This window comes from Myotis brandtii, unplaced genomic scaffold (assembly GCF_000412655.1).
Source record: "Myotis brandtii unplaced genomic scaffold, ASM41265v1 scaffold871, whole genome shotgun sequence".
NCBI lineage: Eukaryota > Metazoa > Chordata > Mammalia > Chiroptera > Vespertilionidae > Myotis > Myotis brandtii.
In genome coordinates this window covers 1,564,500-1,582,645 of record NW_005371555.1, presented here as the reverse complement: position 1 = coordinate 1,582,645, position 18,146 = coordinate 1,564,500, and the positions used below count along the sequence as shown (strand labels likewise).

Sequence of the window (18,146 nt, the reverse complement as noted above, 5' to 3'; positions counted from 1 at the left end):
CATGGTTTGGCTTGGTGGTGGCTCAGAAAGGACAGAGGTTGTGGGGGGTAAAGACCATCTGTGGCTCTTCAGTAATTTTCTGAAGAGTTGAGACTTGGCTGGCCTGAGGGAAATGTTGGCAAGCCTTAAACTACTGCAATCATCTCTTATCTATTAGAGGAGGGAGCTGGGCATAGTTCTCGGCCTCTCCCTGGAGTGCCACACGCAGCAGCAGGAGGCTGGCACCACAAGGCCATTGACAAAGCTGCCAGGGGACATGGAGATCGGCACAACACCAGGGGGAGACCAGCTGCAGGACCGCGTGCAGCTGGAGGAGTGGCGCCCTGCGGAAGGAGAGATGCGCTCTGGTGCAGGTACCGATGATCATATTTGAAGTGTTCAAGGAAGGATGAAGTGTGGACAGGGAAACTGAACCAGACGCAGGGCGATAATGCAAATGAGCCAGGGAGACAGGAAGGAATGAAAGGAGGAGAAAGGGGCTGAAAGAAAGGTGTCAGTCTTGACTGAAAGCCAGCCAGTGAGCAAATCCCTGAAAAGAAGTCTGGTTCAGCTTATTTTGTATCAATTATATTAAACCAGCAGATAAGGAAAGGAAAGCTCAGAGAGAAACACAATCAGTATGTAAAAAAGAGAAAGACAGTAGGTGTATAAATGAATGAGGTACCATAGGTGAAGTTCTTTTCTTTTTAAGTTGTCAGACTCATACTAGGTGCTCAGTAAATTGTGGCTACTGTTCACATCACCAGAGGAAAGCAAAGTAAATGTCTGAGGACCGACTCCACAGCACCCAGCGTTCAGTGCGGGGAAAGATGAAGAGGGAACAGCAGAGGAGACCGACAGGGACTTTCCTCTGAGATGGGAGGGAACCAGAACACGATGCCCTGAAAAACCAAGGGTCTACTGCTGCAGCTCGTTAACAAATGTGAGAACTGAGAGCAAAGTGCTGAGTAAGGCAACAGGGCAGGCCTGACCACCTTGGGCAGTTCTGTGAAAACAAGGGGTGAATGCTTGAGTGGAGCACTCTGGAGGAAAGCTTAGAAGGGAAGAAGTGGAGTGTAGACAAATCTTTGAAGGAAGTTTGCTATAAGCTTTAGAGAAATAGAGAATGACGTAAGCTCATGGGGATATATTTTGTAAGTGGGGTACCACTATATTAAAAGGATAAGGATGTTTACAAAAAGGGAAGAAAGTTGATGGGGATCAATGACAAGAGTGAAGTCCCAGAGCAGGAGAATGGGGGAGGGACACTCTATCTGAGGGAAGGAATAGGCCCTGGGTGGGAGCTGGGGTGAGGACAGAAACCATATTAGTATTCTTCCACATCCAGAAATATTTACTTAACACATACTAGGTGCCAGGCATTGTTTGTAGGTACTGGGATACAGCAATAAATTGACATGGTGGGAAATAGACCACCAGTGTGTAGGGGGGGCGGGAGAGAAAGGTAGGTTATAACGTGGTGAAGAACGTAGCAATATGAGGGCACAAAGAGTGCTCCTGGGCCACGGTGGTGAGAAGTCATCGGGCAGATGCGATCTGTGATATCGGAAGGAATTCGGTAAATCTTTCTCATAAGTGGGCCCATGATGACAAGTAGAGGAAGCATTCCAGGTAGAGGCAACAGTGTGTTCACAGAACAGCAAGCAGGCATGGCAGCTAGAGCAGACTGAGAGGGAGGAGAGAGAGAGGAGATGAGATTGGGATCATTATGGAACACGATGAAGGCTGTGTTGGAATGGCAATTTTATTCGGGGTGAGGTGGGGACAAGATTTAAGAGTTTTGAGCAGTGACAGGATCTGACATGCTTGAAAAGGACTGCTTTTGCCTGTAGTATGAAGAATAGCCTGGAAGGGAGTGCTCAAGGGAGAACAGATAAGAGATGATTGCAGTAGTTTAAGTGAAAGAGCATGATGGTGTACAGTGATTTAAGAGAATATAACATGATAGAATGCAGTGATGGCTGTAGAGGTGAGGGATATAGGTCATATTCTGTCTATATTTTGAAAGTAAAGATGGTTGGATTGGCTGAGAGATTGGATGAGGAAGGCAGAAGGAAAGTTTTCAAGGATGACTCCAAACATTTTGGAAAGAACAGTTTGGAGACTAGAGTTCCACTGATCAAAATAAGAAATACTTGGAGAGAAAGAAATTTGAAAGGTAGAAATGAAGAGTTCCGTTTGAGATGAGTAAATTTCCAGCTGTGGAAATGTCAAGTAAACAGTCGGCTTAAGGAGTTTTGAGGCTGAAGATATACATTTGGAAGTTGCTGGAATATAGATGGCATTTAAAATCATTGGAGGAGATCGATTCACTGAAGAGGAAAGCAAAGTAAATGTCTGAGGACCGACTCCACAGCACCCAGCGTTCAGTGCGGGGAAAGATGAAGAGGGAACAGCAGAGGAGACCGACAGGGACTTTCCTCTGAGATGGGAGGGAACCAGAACACGATGCCCTGAAAAACCAAGGGTCTACTGCTGCAGCTCGTTAACAAATGTGAGAACTGAGAGCAAAGTGCTGAGTAAGGCAACAGGGCAGGCCTGACCACCTTGGGCAGTTCTGTGAAAACAAGGGGTGAATGCTTGAGTGGAGCACTCTGGAGGAAAGCTTAGAAGGGAAGAAGTGGAGTGTAGACAAATCTTTGAAGGAAGTTTGCTATAAGCTTTAGAGAAATAGGGACTGACGTAAGCTCACGGGGATATATTTTGTAAGTGGGATACCACTATATTAAAAGGATAAGGATGTTTACAAAAAGGGAAGAAAGTTGATGGGGATCAATGACAAGAGTGAATTCCAAGAGCAGGAGAATGGGGGAGGGACACTCTATCTAAGGGAAGGAATAGGCGCTGGGTGGGAGCTGGGGCGGGTTTTCACTGCAAAGGAGAAAAGGGAGAGTGTTTGTGTGCAAATATGCCCGTATAGATAGATCTGATGTATGAGCATGGAGCAAATTTCCTCCAATTCCCTGACTGAATTCTCAGCATCTATCACAGTACCTGGCACATAGTAGGTGTTCAAAAACATATTGAATGGATAGATATACCTTATTAAATCTGTTTCCAAAGAATTTTGTAAGAATAATGTTCTATGCAGGGGCTCTCTTTGCATTTTAGCTTAAATCTACTCTAAAATAATAGAAGAGAAGGAGAGGAAAAGATAGAAGTTTTTCAAATAAGCTTTAAAGATTCACTACATAACCTCCACCCCTTGCCTTTTCTTCTAAAACAAAGATGTGGATAGAAAGGTATGGGATGTTGTACTCTTATTATAGAAGTAATTGGATATCTGTGACTCCTCTTACCCTCTCATAATATCTGTTGGATATAACTCTTGACTTTCTCATTTTGGCTACATTCCCAGAACTGTATGTAGAGTGTTTCCCTGAAATATTGGAAAGGAACCTACATTTTAAGTTCATCATCTCTTTGCCTGAAAATCAGCTCATTCTTTTCCTGTTGAGATTGCATTTTGCGTGGGTTTTTCTCTTCCTTTACGATTTAAGTTAAAACTTGAGAACTGCAAATTGCATTCAAGTCAATCACATTGTATTGCACAATAAAGAGATATACACACCAATAAGCAAAATAAAATAAAGTTGACTGAAATGTGATTTTAATGTGAATTAATGGGAGGAGAGGGGATCCAAAATTCAGAGATTCTACTAAGTGCTAGGCTCTCTAAATACATTATTTATATTTAGTCATATCTCTTTCTCTCTCTCTCTCTCTCTCTCTCTCTCTCTCTCACACACACACACACACACACACACACACATTTAGAAAGTAGATATTATTCACCTGTCACAAATAATGCAACAAAGTTTAAGGTTTAAAAAGAAAATAATATTTTGCTACGTACTTCATATGCATCATCATCTTCAGTTTTAAAATAATGCTGGAAGGTATTTATGTTCACTCATCTTAAAAAATGAGAAAACTGGTACTTCGAGAGGTTCAATAATTTGCTGAAGTTAACACACCGCCAGGGGCTCTATCCTGGATATGTGGTTATTGGAAGACATACCATTCCTGTCACACTATGGTGCCCCTCAAGGGAAGCAAGATGCCAGGGAACTGAACACATGAAGAAAAAGCAAAACATAATTACTGAATACATTTTGATAAATAGCATCAATGGTCCAATAGTTTTGTTGATTGTACTTACTAGCTAAGTCACAATCAGTTATATCTATACCACTTGCATTCCTCCAAAAACAAAGAGGAGCTTCTATTTCCAAATTTCTCACAATGCATTCCGATTTGAAAATTAGCAAAAATCTATCAGCATGGTCTAATTCTTAAAACTCAATCTAAGAAGGGAACATCTTGTTTTTCTTTTTAAGCCCTTAATGAGTACCAACTAGATTATAAAGCAATGCAAATAAAGAAAACCTTACATATCTTATGCAAAATGCATATGTATGCATGCACATGTAATTTTTTCCAGAGTAATTTCTCCACAGTCAATTGGGGAGACATAGTAGTAAAAAAAAAAAATCCCAGTCTTTAAAATCAGAGCTGAGTTCCCATCCTGCCTCCCCGGTTGTTGGGTATGCCACTTGCACAATTTACTACTTAGCCTAAGCCTGACTGGGCTTCATCAGTGAGGAAGGGATGATACCTCACAGAATTACTGAGAACAGCGTTGAAATAATCCACTTAGCACACTGGTTAACATAGAAAATGCGCTCAATAAATTGTTTCTGTCCCCAGTACCATTTGGAAGTACAGAGTAAGGCACTAATGGCCACTTTAGAGCCTGTGACAAGCATGGAGATTGACCTCAAATAGAATGTGGTTTTTAAAAAGGTTCTAATGATTAAGCCTGATGCAGATAAATCACAGCACAGGCCACACGATTCAACTGAACCTCCCATTTAATTGCATCTCAGGTGAAGGTGCTTGTTACAATTTCTGTCTCTGCCGCAAGAAAAGGCTTATGTTCCATAAGGCCAAGAAGGTGGGAAAGAGACGAAGATGTTTAAATATAGCCAAGACTACTGTGAACAAGGTCAGTGTACTCAGCAAAATTTCTAAAATTATTTCAATAGCTAAACCATCAATCTTCTAAAATTCTTGGAATAACTAGAGAATTTAAAAGAAGGGACTTCTAGAATGTTTAAACCCAGGAGACATTTAGTTTTCCTAACAAGTCCAAAGGAATCCTGCACTGCCTAGGTCCTGTGCGGTTACTACAACCATTCATATTCAAAAGAGGAATGCATGCAACTCTCACGTCACTACTACACACCTTTGCTGAGGAAGAGTCCTGGGCAAAATGACTTTATTCTCTCGGAGCTTTATCTCCAATATTATAATCTCTCCACAGATACAAACGCTGTCTAGTATTTCATGTTTCCATTCAAAGCCACCTCCTTTGTAAGATTTCCCTGATGCTTCCCCTAGATATAAACTGGCTCTGCTTTTATAAACTCATACAGTGTTTTATTCTATCTGTTTGTCTCTCTCCACATCCACCTTGACCTCTGTCACTCACTACAAAAGTTTCTAACGGGCAAGGACTACTTTTTATGCATTTTATTTCCACACAGATCTTAACACAAGCTCTGAACACCTGTAAATTCTTGCCCACATTTCTATTAAGCATTCAATATGTTCTAGACACCAACATTATAAATGGTTAGGTTGTATTGAGTAAATATCAAATCATAAATCTCTTTTCTTTATCAAAGCTTTAGGTACATTATCTCATTTAGTCCTCAAAACTACCCTAAATTGGTCCTAATATGACACCGTTTTGTAACTTACAAGGCTGGGCTTAGAGAATTTGAGGTCCCAGAGTGGTGATGTTATGTTGGTATTTACTACCCCAAAGCTCAGGCTCTGGCCCCCCATTCGGGCACTCAGTCAGTTTTCTGAACAGATAAAATTCACTGACTGAGTTCCGTATTGCTATTTACAACTCCAAGATGAGATATAGGCAAGTAATCATATTTTTAAAAAATATATATATTTTTTACAGAGAGGAAGGAAGAGGGATAGAGAGTTAGAAACATCGATAAGAGAGAAACGTCGATCAGCTGCCTCCTGCACACCTCCTACTGGGGATGTGCCCACAACCAAGGTACATGCCCTTGACCGGAATTGAACCTGGGACCCTTCAGTCCACAGGCTGATGCTCTATCCACTGAGCCAAACTGGTTAGGGCAGTAATCATATTTTTTAAAAGACCAAGAAATCCCTTACATAAAAAGAGTAGACAAAGACTAATGCTTAAACATCCCTTTATCTTTTGTATTAATCGCCGAGGGATGCATACATAACAGGTCTTGCTTCTACAGAGATCATTTAAGTTCATTCCCAGTGACTTGGGAACTGCCAGTTACTGAGACTTAATGAGTTATGAAGCCTTTGTCTTGCATTTAAAGTTTTAAAGTGAAGGAAGAATTTTGGGCAGTTCCTTTGGGCAGTCAGACCATTTATTCAAGCAATTAACCTTCATTTACTGCTATTAATACTTTTTGTATACTCGATGTCTGCTGAGAGAGTGGATCTTAAATGTTCTTAACACACTCAACACACAAAAGATGGTATCTATGTGGGGTGAAGGATGTGCTAACTAGCTCAGTTGTAGCAATCATTTCACAATGTATATGTATGTCAAGCTACCAGTACAACCTTAAGTATATGCAATTTTATTTGTAAATTATACCTCGATAAAGCTGGAAAAATTTAACCTTCACTTTCTGTTCCACTCCAACAGGAGTGAAAGCAATGATTTAAACATTTCCTAATAATCACTAACCCTTACATATAAACCATATTATGAACAAGTGCCACTGCTTCCCGATAGTATGGAATAAAAATGTGATCCCGATGGAAGAATTTAAAACCACAGGATGGATGTAAGCCTTGAGCAGAAGGTCTGTTGTGTTGGGGCTGTGACTACTCTGGTGAGTATATTTATCCAAGATTCTCCCCAAGTACAGCAGACTCTGAATTATTTATTCATGCTGGGCTCTTAAGTGGGAATTTAATGAAGCAATACCGTAGTTCCTGGAACTGTGGATTAAATAGAGAAAAAGACAACATGTTTTATTAACACTAGCTGAGCTTGTCTTATCTTGAAAATCAGGGTTAAAATTCTGCAAGTAATATGTGAAGACTGTGCTTCATGTGGAAAGGAAATTGAAAGTGAGAAGGCTATTTTATACACATATCATCTTCTCAGAGGATTGTGTGGAAGGTTAAAATATGCAAAAATAATCCAGTCAAAGTGTGAGCCCTAGCGTTCTCTAAAGACCTTCAGAAGCAGACATGGCATACCTGGGCCCTGAAGTCAGACTGCCTGGCTTCAAAAGCAAGGCCAGCATTCACTCGCTGCACATCCTTCATGTGACTCAGTCTCAGTTTCCTAATGCGAGTTCTGAGAGCACAGCACCTGCCACACAGTAAGACCTCCACATGTTCGCAACTACTGCTGTTTTTGCCTATTTTTAAGTGGATAAAAATTTCTTAAACCTTATTAATACAAAAGCAAAACTGAAGACCAGCAGATATTGCTAGTAGTACTCAAAATACGATGTAATATTCATTTTAAGTCGAGCAAAGTCAGTTGTTTGGGAGCAAAGTCAATATTTTGGGGATTTGTGTCTTATTTCATTTTCTTTTTAGAGCCCCTCAATATGTCTAAAGAAGATGCGGTTTATATCAATTCACACTGTTACATGAGTGACAAGATTTGCACCATAGGCGCGTGCCAGAAAGTGAGAAAACAAAAATGGGAGTCCAGAAACAACGGTCTACAAGATGTGTTTCCTAAAATGCTTTTGTGCATAACAGTTCTACTGTAGATGTTATAGGAGAGTTCTCTGTTTATAGGAAGTTATTCTAATAAGGTCATTTTTGGTTACAAAAATAACACAGTCTTGGTCAAATTGCCTCAGAAAAATAAACAGTTTATGGAAAGAACATTTGTAAAAAAACTAAAGAATCTGGGCTAAGGAATTGGGCAGCTCCAGAGCCCAAAGCTCTCCCCGCTCCTCTTCTCTGTGTTTCTTCTTCTCATTCTCATTCTCCTCCTCCTTCTCTCTTTCTCCTTCTCCCACTCATTCTCCAATAACCTGTGGTCAAGAGCATTGGGTTACACAGCACATTCCCACCCAACAAATACAGCTCCGGGGTGAGGAGGGGTGTCTGCAGAGACTTCAAATGGGACAGGATCTAGAGCAGCCGTTCTCAACCTGTGGGGTCGAAAGACCCTTTCACAGGGGTCGCCTAAGACCATCAGAAAACACATATATAATTACATATTGTTTTTGTGATTAATCACTATGCTTTAATTATGTTCAATTTGTAACAATGAAATTGGGGGTCACCACAACATGAGGAACTGTATTAAAGGGTCGTGGCATTAGGAAGGTTGAGAACCACTGATCTAGAGCATCTCATCCCCGCCTGGCAAGCACTCCTGTCCCTGTAAGTCCACCGGAAGTAGCCTCACGGTAGCACTGTCCATCTATCACATATAAAACTATCACCACGCCCGATTTTTAAACACAATCTGAAATGTATAATTAAATTTATAATTAAAAAATTCAGCCTCATTTACAACATAATAACTAGGTTCATGAGGATGTTAATATGATTCCAGCTCAAAGCAAAGGAGCGTGGCCTTTTTATTAGCATGTTTAACTTTGTCTCAGGTAAGTGTGCCAATTTTTACAAGTTTTTAAAAATATTGGAGAGGTTGTATAGTACTAAAATCTACCCTAAGTACTACCTTTGGTGACTGAGGTTTGAAAAACAAGCAACTAAATTCCAAAATTCACACACAACAATGGGATTCTTTTTGTGGGAAAAGGGTGAGATAGTAAATGGTTTTACACCAAGAAAACGTTTGATATGGTCTGTACTGATCTGTGTTTCATCTTGAGATGAAAAGGGGAAGGAAATCACACTTGAGAATGCTCTGAAGCTTCCTGAGATGGAATGTTGTTGGAGCAGTAGCAATTGATGAAAATGTGTCCTGGATAAGTCTTTTTCTATGTGGTTGGTGCACCACGAATGGACAAGCAGGAATAACAAGCCATCATTTCATGAAAGATGGGTGGACGTTTTCTGAGTTTAACTCAGGCTCTATATAGCATCAGAATCTTTTGTTAATTTTTTTCTTGAAATATCCCTTTTGGCAATATAAGTTGGAATTGCCCGATGTATTCTTTTTTCTTTTGAGATTTTAATGCAGAAACTAGAGGACATTGTGATTTCCCAGCTAACCATAGACTCTAAAATTCTAATTATGAGGAATGTGTCATTAGCCTGGCCAGTGTGCTCAGTGGTTGAGTGTTGACCCATGAACCAGAAGGTCACAGTTCAATTTCTGGTCAGGGTAAATGTCCGGATTTCTGGCTCGATCCCCAGTAAAGGGTGTGCAGGAGGCAGCCAGTTTATGATTCTCTCTCTTCATTTATGTTTCTATCTCTCTCTTCCTCTTTCTGAAATCAATAAAAAATATTTTTAAAAAGAATGTGCCTTTAATTCAACAAATAGTGTATATGCCAAGCACTGTGATAGGAGTTGGAGACACTATAAGAAACACGACCATCATTGAATTTCTGCTAAAGAACAGCAACACTAAAAGTGAAGGAGTCTAATGCCAGGGGAAAAACACAGGCTACGGTCGTCAGTATTATCAAAAACCACTTCTGTTTCTTCTCCCAAGCACATGAGAAAGGACACACCCTCCCCTGTTAAAGTTTGCTGTGGCTGCACGACTTATTTTGACCAATGATATGGAGTGGAGGTGATGTGCATCGCCTCTGGGCAAAATCTGTAGGAACCAGGGTGCAAGTTACCATGCCCTTGTGTAATCCTTCCCATAGTAACTGACATCATCCCCCAGGATGTCTGATCTGGAGACCTGGGTTCTGAAGGGAGGACGATGCAGAGCAGGGCTCTCAGCAGACCCGTGATAAATGTGGAGCATGACCAGGAAATCAACATTCAATGTGCCAAGTCTCTGAGATTTGGAGTTTGTTCACTTACTACATCGTAACCCAAACCATCCAGATTTGTGTGGGTGCTGTGTGGGGCATAATCCAAACTGAAGGGGCAAGAACTGCTCCATGTATACAAGTTATTTCCCCACTGATCCTTTCACCTACTCAGTTGTAAACTGTGAGAGCATAGCAGTTTGCACAAAATATTTGCCCAGTAAATTCTGGTTGATGTTGGATGGGCCAAAAATAAAAGTGTAGCTCTAGAAATTCAACATCAGTACTCTCCAGCAGTGTGTGTTAACCCAAACCCTGCTCCTATCATTGGGGAAATTTAAATGAGTTCCTTATTTCAATGGCACCAGAGTCTTCATCAGCTAAACTGGAATGATAACTATATGAAAATATTTATCTTTGTTCAAAACAGGTAATCGACAGAATTCATTGTCCTCTCCCTTTTTTCACATTCCAGTGCTGGTGGACTCTAAACTATCTGTGGAAACCAAGATGTTAATTTGCTTCTACAACATTGGAACACAAGACTGTTTTAAAAATGGAAAACATGATCACTTGTCATAAAATTAATACACATTCCATGTCTATCTTAAAAAAACACACGATTGAGACATTATTCATAAAACAAAATATTTTATTGCAAATTTGACCTCGAAGTTACTTTTAGGTTTTCCATTCTTAAATTGCCAACTACTGTGCCTTAAACTCTCTAAATATGTTTCCCTTTTATGAATATTATAAGCTTCTGAGTGGTCAAAAATGAGAACCACAGACTTCAGTCAAACTTAATTCTATGCACTTCTTGAGACAATTGGAAATTGATAGGAATTTTGCATAAGTAATTTTTGTTGTTGTTGTTAATTCTCACCCAAGGATACTTTTCTATTGATTTTTAGAGAGACTGGGAGGGAGGGAGGGAGGGAAAGAGAGAAACATCAGTGTAGAGAGACACATGGATTGGTTGCCTCCCGAATGTGCCCCAGCCCAGGGCCAGGGATCAAACCTACAACCCAGATATGTGACCTTGACCAGGAATTGAACCCTCAACCCTTTGATATGCAGGCCAATGCTCTTCTGAGAAACACTGGCCAGGGCTGGCATAAGTAATTTTTAACAACATTGGGTCCTTAATTATTCAATGGTATATTTATGCTTTCAAGTATTCCCATGCCTTAGGAATATAGTTTGCTAAGTGCTGCTCCAATTCCTCCAACTCTTAATAAAGGTAAACTCAATTTTTCTCCCCTGAAATTATTTCAAAAGAAATCTAGCATTATCCTTGCTGATAAGAATGCTTCTCACTGCACACTACAGCGTCTTCAAATAGATATTCATCCAACCAGGAAAAATTATCCCTTTAATCATCATATTTCCATGATTTACAGTTGTTAGCTGAGAGAAGATTGATCCAAAGAGACTTAATGAAGTCTATGCCAAAAAAACATGGGTAAGAAGTATTCTACCAAAGTAAAACATTTTGCAGCTGCATTTTACCTTTGACAAACTCAGGCCTCCCTCAACACATAAAACAGACTGAAGAAACAGACGGAATCTTTGTAAATTCTTTACATCACCTTCCTACTGGTCAAAAACAGAAATGGCTGATGGGGTCTTTACATGTGTCTGAGAGGAATCAGGAAGTTCTTGATAAGATTTGTTCAGTGAATCGAACTGAAGCCCATTTTGAAATGTGCCAATCAGTTTGTGTTCAATATCTAAGAAGAGACTGCGTTTAGGTTTTGCTCAGCCCAAATCTGAGGCTGTTCACATATAATTCGGATGAGCACAAGATGAGCAGCCATACTGCTCTGATTCATCTGCTTTTAATGGAAACCGTGGGGATTGACTCAATGCAGCTGACTGGTTTCTTGCTATATTAAACGGCCCCTGATCTGACTGGCTACATCCTGATATTATAGACTCTAGACTATTTGTCACAGGATGGTTCTACGTTTGGATCTCTGTGAATTCAGGCAAATTAGCTATTTTCTTAAAGCTTTGATTTCTATTTTCAAAATTTGCGAATATGACCAACACTAGCAAATGTCGGTAGGGTGCAAAAAAATGGATATAGAGGTTATCACTAATGATCCACTATTTCATCATTGAAACAATGATGTAGGTTGTGAGGTTTTTAAATTCTCAAGACCTCTTTGCAGCATTTTTCAGCCCTGCTCTTGGAAAGAGTGAGTGAGAGGGTATGAGTGTGTGCACGCAGGTTTGGGCCTTTTTTTATATTTAGCACAGTAGCTTCATTTGGAAGGGACATTATATGGGCATCCGCCTTTCATTTCACGACTCGCCATGTGTCCCAGTGCTATAGATACAGATTACAGTGTGAGAGCTGGAGTAATTGTAGCCTTCCAAACCCTACACTCTCAGACCTCCTCATTTCACAGGCCACCATTAATTTACTTTCTCAAAGCTGACTTCAGCATTTTGGCAGCTGTTTTATGAACGTTGTAAATGGGTAAAAAAAAATGAAGAAATATCCTAATATTAAGAGTAGTAAATATCGTTGTCATGAGCCTAAGGCTTCTCTATACACATTAGAAGAAAGCACATTCCAAAGAGAATGGTTAGGAGTTAAAAGAGAATAAATCACTATTGTAATAATCATAAAAAAGCAATTGCATGCCAGTATTAGCTATTCTCTGGGTAACCAGGTGCTAATAATTTTACTCTATTAATGAAAACTTAAAGTCAAATTGGTCTACTCAGTTGGATGGTATTTGCTTCAGCATTAGGAAAGCTTGATGTTTTCGTTTTAAACTCGAGTTATTAACTTAGCCCTATTATTGAGAGATTGTAATCATTAATTTAAGAGTAATTTACAATGGCATCTATAACATTAGATACAAATGAGACATTAGCTCAGGATGGAGTCCAGGATATGCATGCATTTTAATGCTCTATTATGGCTAACAGAGGATCAGGCCTGTGGATACTTACACGCCACCTTCTTCCTGGAACCCTTCACCTCACAAACTCCAGACCATGAATACTATGCACAGAAATGCAAACGCAGAAGTTTAGACTGTTCCACATCAAGGTCAAAGGTCTAAAGCATTATTTTTCCACAGTGTTAAAGAAATCAGTTCTTATAGAAGTCTACATACTCCTAACTTTTCAATATGTGCATGTTATATATAATAAATATGATAGATATATAATTTCAAAGATATCTAACCAAAGCTTTTTAGTTCAGTAATTTATCAGATGCTTAAAACAACAGTATTTTTCAGATTTGCGTCATTTCTATTTTATTTTTATAAAAATGCCCACAATGATAACAGATTGGTAAGGATGGACTGGGGCATTCCTAACTTTTCAATATGTGCATGTTATATATAATAAATATGATAGATATATAAAATTTCAAAGATATCTAACCAAAGCTTTTTAGTTCAGTAATTTATCAGATGCTTAAAACAACAGTATTTTTCAGATTTGCGTCATTTCTATTTTATTTTTATAAAAATGCCCACAATGATAACAGATTGGTAAGGATGGATCACTGGGGCATATAATCCCTACTGGGGACCCATTATGTTCAAAGTAAAGCAAGTATGAGCTCTATTATTCAGTAGAAATTTCCAAGAAAGCTCTAATGGCCCATTTCTCATGAAGGAAGGGAACAACAGAGTATCTGATATTCCATTTATTCTGACCCTTTCCTGGTACTAGATTTAGCAAGGATAAGAATTGGCTACATTTAGCTTAGTGATTCTCAGCCCTGGCTACATGCTAGAATCATCAAGGATGTTTTTAAAACACAGTGATGTTTGAACCCCATACTAGGCAAACCAAATCAGAACTTTGTTGGGACACAAGTGCTTAAGTTCCCCAAGCAATTCTAAAGTTCAGCTAAGGTTGAGAACCTAATCCATTTATTTGTTGTGATTTGAGAAGCAATAAAGCCACAACAGACTAAAAGTATACTTTTCATTAACTTGCTATAGTACCTGATATTCAATCATTAAAACCACTCAATATTCATCTCCTATGGGCTGCATTGTTAAATAAATACAGTAGTCATTAGCCTGCCACATAGGCTATTGAGTGCTTGAAATGTGGCTAGCCAAAGGTGAGATATGCTCTAAGAGTAAAATATACACCATATTTCAAAGCACTAGTAGGAAATAAAGAATGCAAAAATACCAGAGTAAATCAATGTTGATTATATATTGAAATGATATTTTGAGTCTTAGCTGGTTTGGCTCAGTGGATAGAGTATTGCCCTGCAGGCTGATGGGTCCCAGATTCGATTCCAGTCAAGGGCACATGCCCAGGTTGCAGGCTCAATCCCCAGTAGGGGGCATGCAGGAGGCAGCCGATCAATGATTCTCTCTCATCATTGATGTTTCTATCTCTCTATCCCTCTCTCTTCCTCTCTGAAATCAATAAAAATATATTTTAAAAAGAAATTCTATTTTGAATGTGGATCAAATATTATCTATATATATAAAAGCCTAAGCAACCAAATGACTGAACAACCGGTTGACTGGTCGCTATGACACACACTGACCACCAAGGGGCAGACAAGACACTTAATGCAGGAGCTGCCCCCTAGTGGTCAGTGTGCTCCCACAGCCAACCTCCTGCATTCCCTCCCCCAGGCCTGTCAGCCCGATCAGCACCAATCACTGGCCAGGCCGAGGGACCCCACCCGTGGACGATTTCATGTACCGGACCTCTAGTATATTAACAAAATTAATTTCACCTTTTTATTGTATCTAAGAAATTCACATTTGTGATTCATTTCATATTTTTATTGGAAATTGCTATGCTAGGGGAATTATCTTGATGTGCCAAAGACAGTAGGTTGGGAAATTTGTACTGATTTGTCTATAAATTAGCGTATTTAAAACTGTTAGTTCATTACCATAGTGGCAGAATAAGAAGGTCAGAGAATAGCAAATATATTACAGGTGAGTGCTGCTGTTGAGAAGACTGAACAAGTCCAGAGGAGGGAACACTTCTTTAGCTTGTATCGGGGCTGTCATGTTGAGCCATAGATAAGCTCTGCTTGCTTCACAGCTGAGAGACATTCTTGTCCCTATTGTCTCCTGTTAATGTTAAGCAATGTTTTGAAAAATAATCTTCCCTTTTTTAGGATATCATAGTGGAACTAGAATGAGCCTTTTGATTTTGCAGATTTGGACTTATGTCTCAGCTCTTATAGGACTTGCCCATGTAATCTTGAGAAAGTTTCTGCATCTCTCTGATTCCCTGTTTTTCATATGTAAAGTAGAGATAGTAAGATTGCTCCCACGGTAAAATAATTGTTATCTTATTTAAAATAAGACCAAATCTTGTGCCTAACATATAACCAAGTTTGATCAATGGCTTTCATTCTTTCTCCTCCTTGTCCATGTGGAAAACACCTCTTTTAACACCAATAAAAAGTCACCTTTTGAGAAGAAGGAACCCTCATTCACTGCTGATGGGAATATAAACTGGTACAGCCACTATAGAAAACAGTATGAAGTTTCCTCAAAAAACTAAGAATAGAGCTACCATATGACCCAGGAACCCCTCTTCTGGGTATCTACGTGAAAAAATTCGAAACATTGATTTGTAAAGTTATATGTACCACTATGTTAATTGCAGCATTATTCACAGTGGCCAAGACAATAGAAACAACTAAAGTGTTCTTCAATAGATGACTGGATGAGAAATATGTGGTAGATATACAAAATGGGATACTACTCAGCTATAAGAAAAAAGATACTGCCATTTGTGACAGTGTGACTGGATCTTGAGAATATGCTAAGTGAAATAAGTCAGATGGAAAAAGTCAAGAACCATATGATTTCTTTCATATGGGGGATATAAAACTGAAAGCAACAAAGGAACAAAAGGACAAACAAAAATTCATAAACACAGACAACAGTATAGTGGTTATCAAAGGGAAAGGGAAGGTGGTAAAGGTTAAAGGGAGTCAAATATATGGTGACAGAAGGAGGTTTTACTTTGGCTGGCAAACACACAATGCAATGTACACATAATATATTAGAGAATTTTACACTTGAAGCCTATATAATTTTATTACCAATGTCTCCCCAATAAATTTTAAAAAATTTAAATCACCTTTTTATGGCAAAGCCACAGCTATGCACTTCCCTTTCTATTTTCCATAGAACATTGTCTATACTTTACTGACTTGGTAGCCTATTTTTCTCTCCAACTGGATTGTTGTGAACTTCCTGAAGTCAGAGCTTTTCCAATGCTTTGTAACCCCAGAATCTAGGAAGAATGTAGAACAGAGCAGGTGCTCAAGACTTACTGGATGTATGGGTGAATGAAAGGATGGAAGGATGGGAGGAAGCTTATAATTCCTTCCTATAAATCTTGGGTTGGAGTATAATAGAATAAATTCAATAATTCAAAATATAATAGTATATCAAAAAGTTAAAGAAAGGAGAAATCTGTTTTTGTTTTCCATTTTGCTCATCTGGCAAATAATCCATAAGATTCTACACTATCAATTCTAGAGGAACATAGGAAAGCAAGTAGCCCTGGCATGGTATCACTCTATAGTTTTACATGGAAAATAACCTGGGAAGCCACTGTTTCAATAAAGGGCTGAATATCTTTAGGCACAATTCACAATAGCTAAGATTTAGAAACAGCCTAAGTGCCCATCAGCAGATGAGTGGATTAAAAAACTGTGGTACATCTACACAATGGAATACTATGCTGCTGTAAAAAGGAAGGAACTCCTACCATTTGCAACAACATGGATGGACCTGGAGAGCATTATGCTCAGCGAAATAAGTCAGTTGGAGAAAGATAAATATTATATGATCTCACTCATTTGTGGAATATAATGAACAATATAAACTGATGAACAAAAACAGATCCAGAGACAGAGAAGCATAGATCAGACCGTCAAATCTCAGAGGGAAGGTAGGGGGGTGGTGAGGGTATGGGGAAGAGATCAACCAAAGGACTTGTATGCATGCATATAAGCCTAACCAATGGACACAGACACTAGGGGGATGAGGGCATGAGCGGGGTGGTGGTGGTGGGGACAATGGGGGGATAAGGACACATATGTAATACCTTAATAAAGAAAATTTTTTTAAATATATAAGGGATATATTATAATCACTCAAAATAATTTTTATTTGTAGTTGTCTTTCATTTCAGTGTTTATTAATTCCTAATCAGATAGCATTAGCCAACTCTCACTCAGGATAGGAATAAAACTTTAAAATTTCATTCTGGATAAATAGCATCAGACCATGCATTATTCAGTTACAAAATTTTCTCTCACACAATGATTGGATAGTTTTCATATATATACTGTAAACCTGTGGTGCAGCCTTTAACAACCAAAGGTGGAAAACTGAGTTAACTGGCAACAGCTATTTTTCTCACTTATCTCAGAGTTGTTTTCAATTTGCTTGTGAATTGAGGTCCAAGGCTAACGGCCAGGCTCTCCAATTCAGCCATAGTCGGGAGCCAAAGATATATTCAAAGTTTAAAACCCTCAAACCTATTGATGCAAAGGGTGAGCAACATAATGATTTGATTCTAGGACAGTGGGTGTGAACACCTACTGAGATCATCCTTTCCTACTTTCCCCAGTTCTTCCACCGAATTACTGAAGAAGCGTGGCTCATTACTATGCTTCTCTAAAGTTTCAAATTCCTCACACATAAAATAGTAATGGTAATAGTATTTACTTCTTAGGGTTGTTGCAAAGATTAAATGAGATCATTGTCTAGGACATAGGTGACAATCTATGTTCAATAAATATTAGATGTTGATTGTGTCACCAAATAGAGAAAAAATAAATGAGAAGTAGGAAAAAAAAGGGCAACTTATAGATGTGTTCCCATCTAAGAGAACATCACATAAACCTCAAAGTAAAAAACTGAGCAGTGGCAGCCAGTGGAAAGAGTATTCAGTTCTGGGTCTGAATTCTAGATTCAAAATTTACCAGCTGAATGATATTAAACAGACTAGAGACCCAGTGCCACCCATGCTCCTCCACTGCACGATTCCCCGCCTCCCCGCCTCCTCCTTCCTTCGCTCCCTCAGTGCCCTGCCTCCACTGCTGCTCACCCATCATATTCCACGCCGCCCCCTGGTGGTCAGCACACATCATAGCGAGCAATCAAACTCCCTGTCTCCCAGTTGAACTCCCCAGGGGACACTGCATTA

At 39.2% G+C, this 18,146-nt stretch overlaps 1 pseudogene; it reads left to right on the top strand.

The window, feature by feature from the left end:
* The first annotated feature begins 256 nt into the window (after nucleotides 1-256).
* Nucleotides 257-18,146, top strand: part of LOC102245210 — a 74,101-nt pseudogene continuing 56,211 nt past the window's right edge.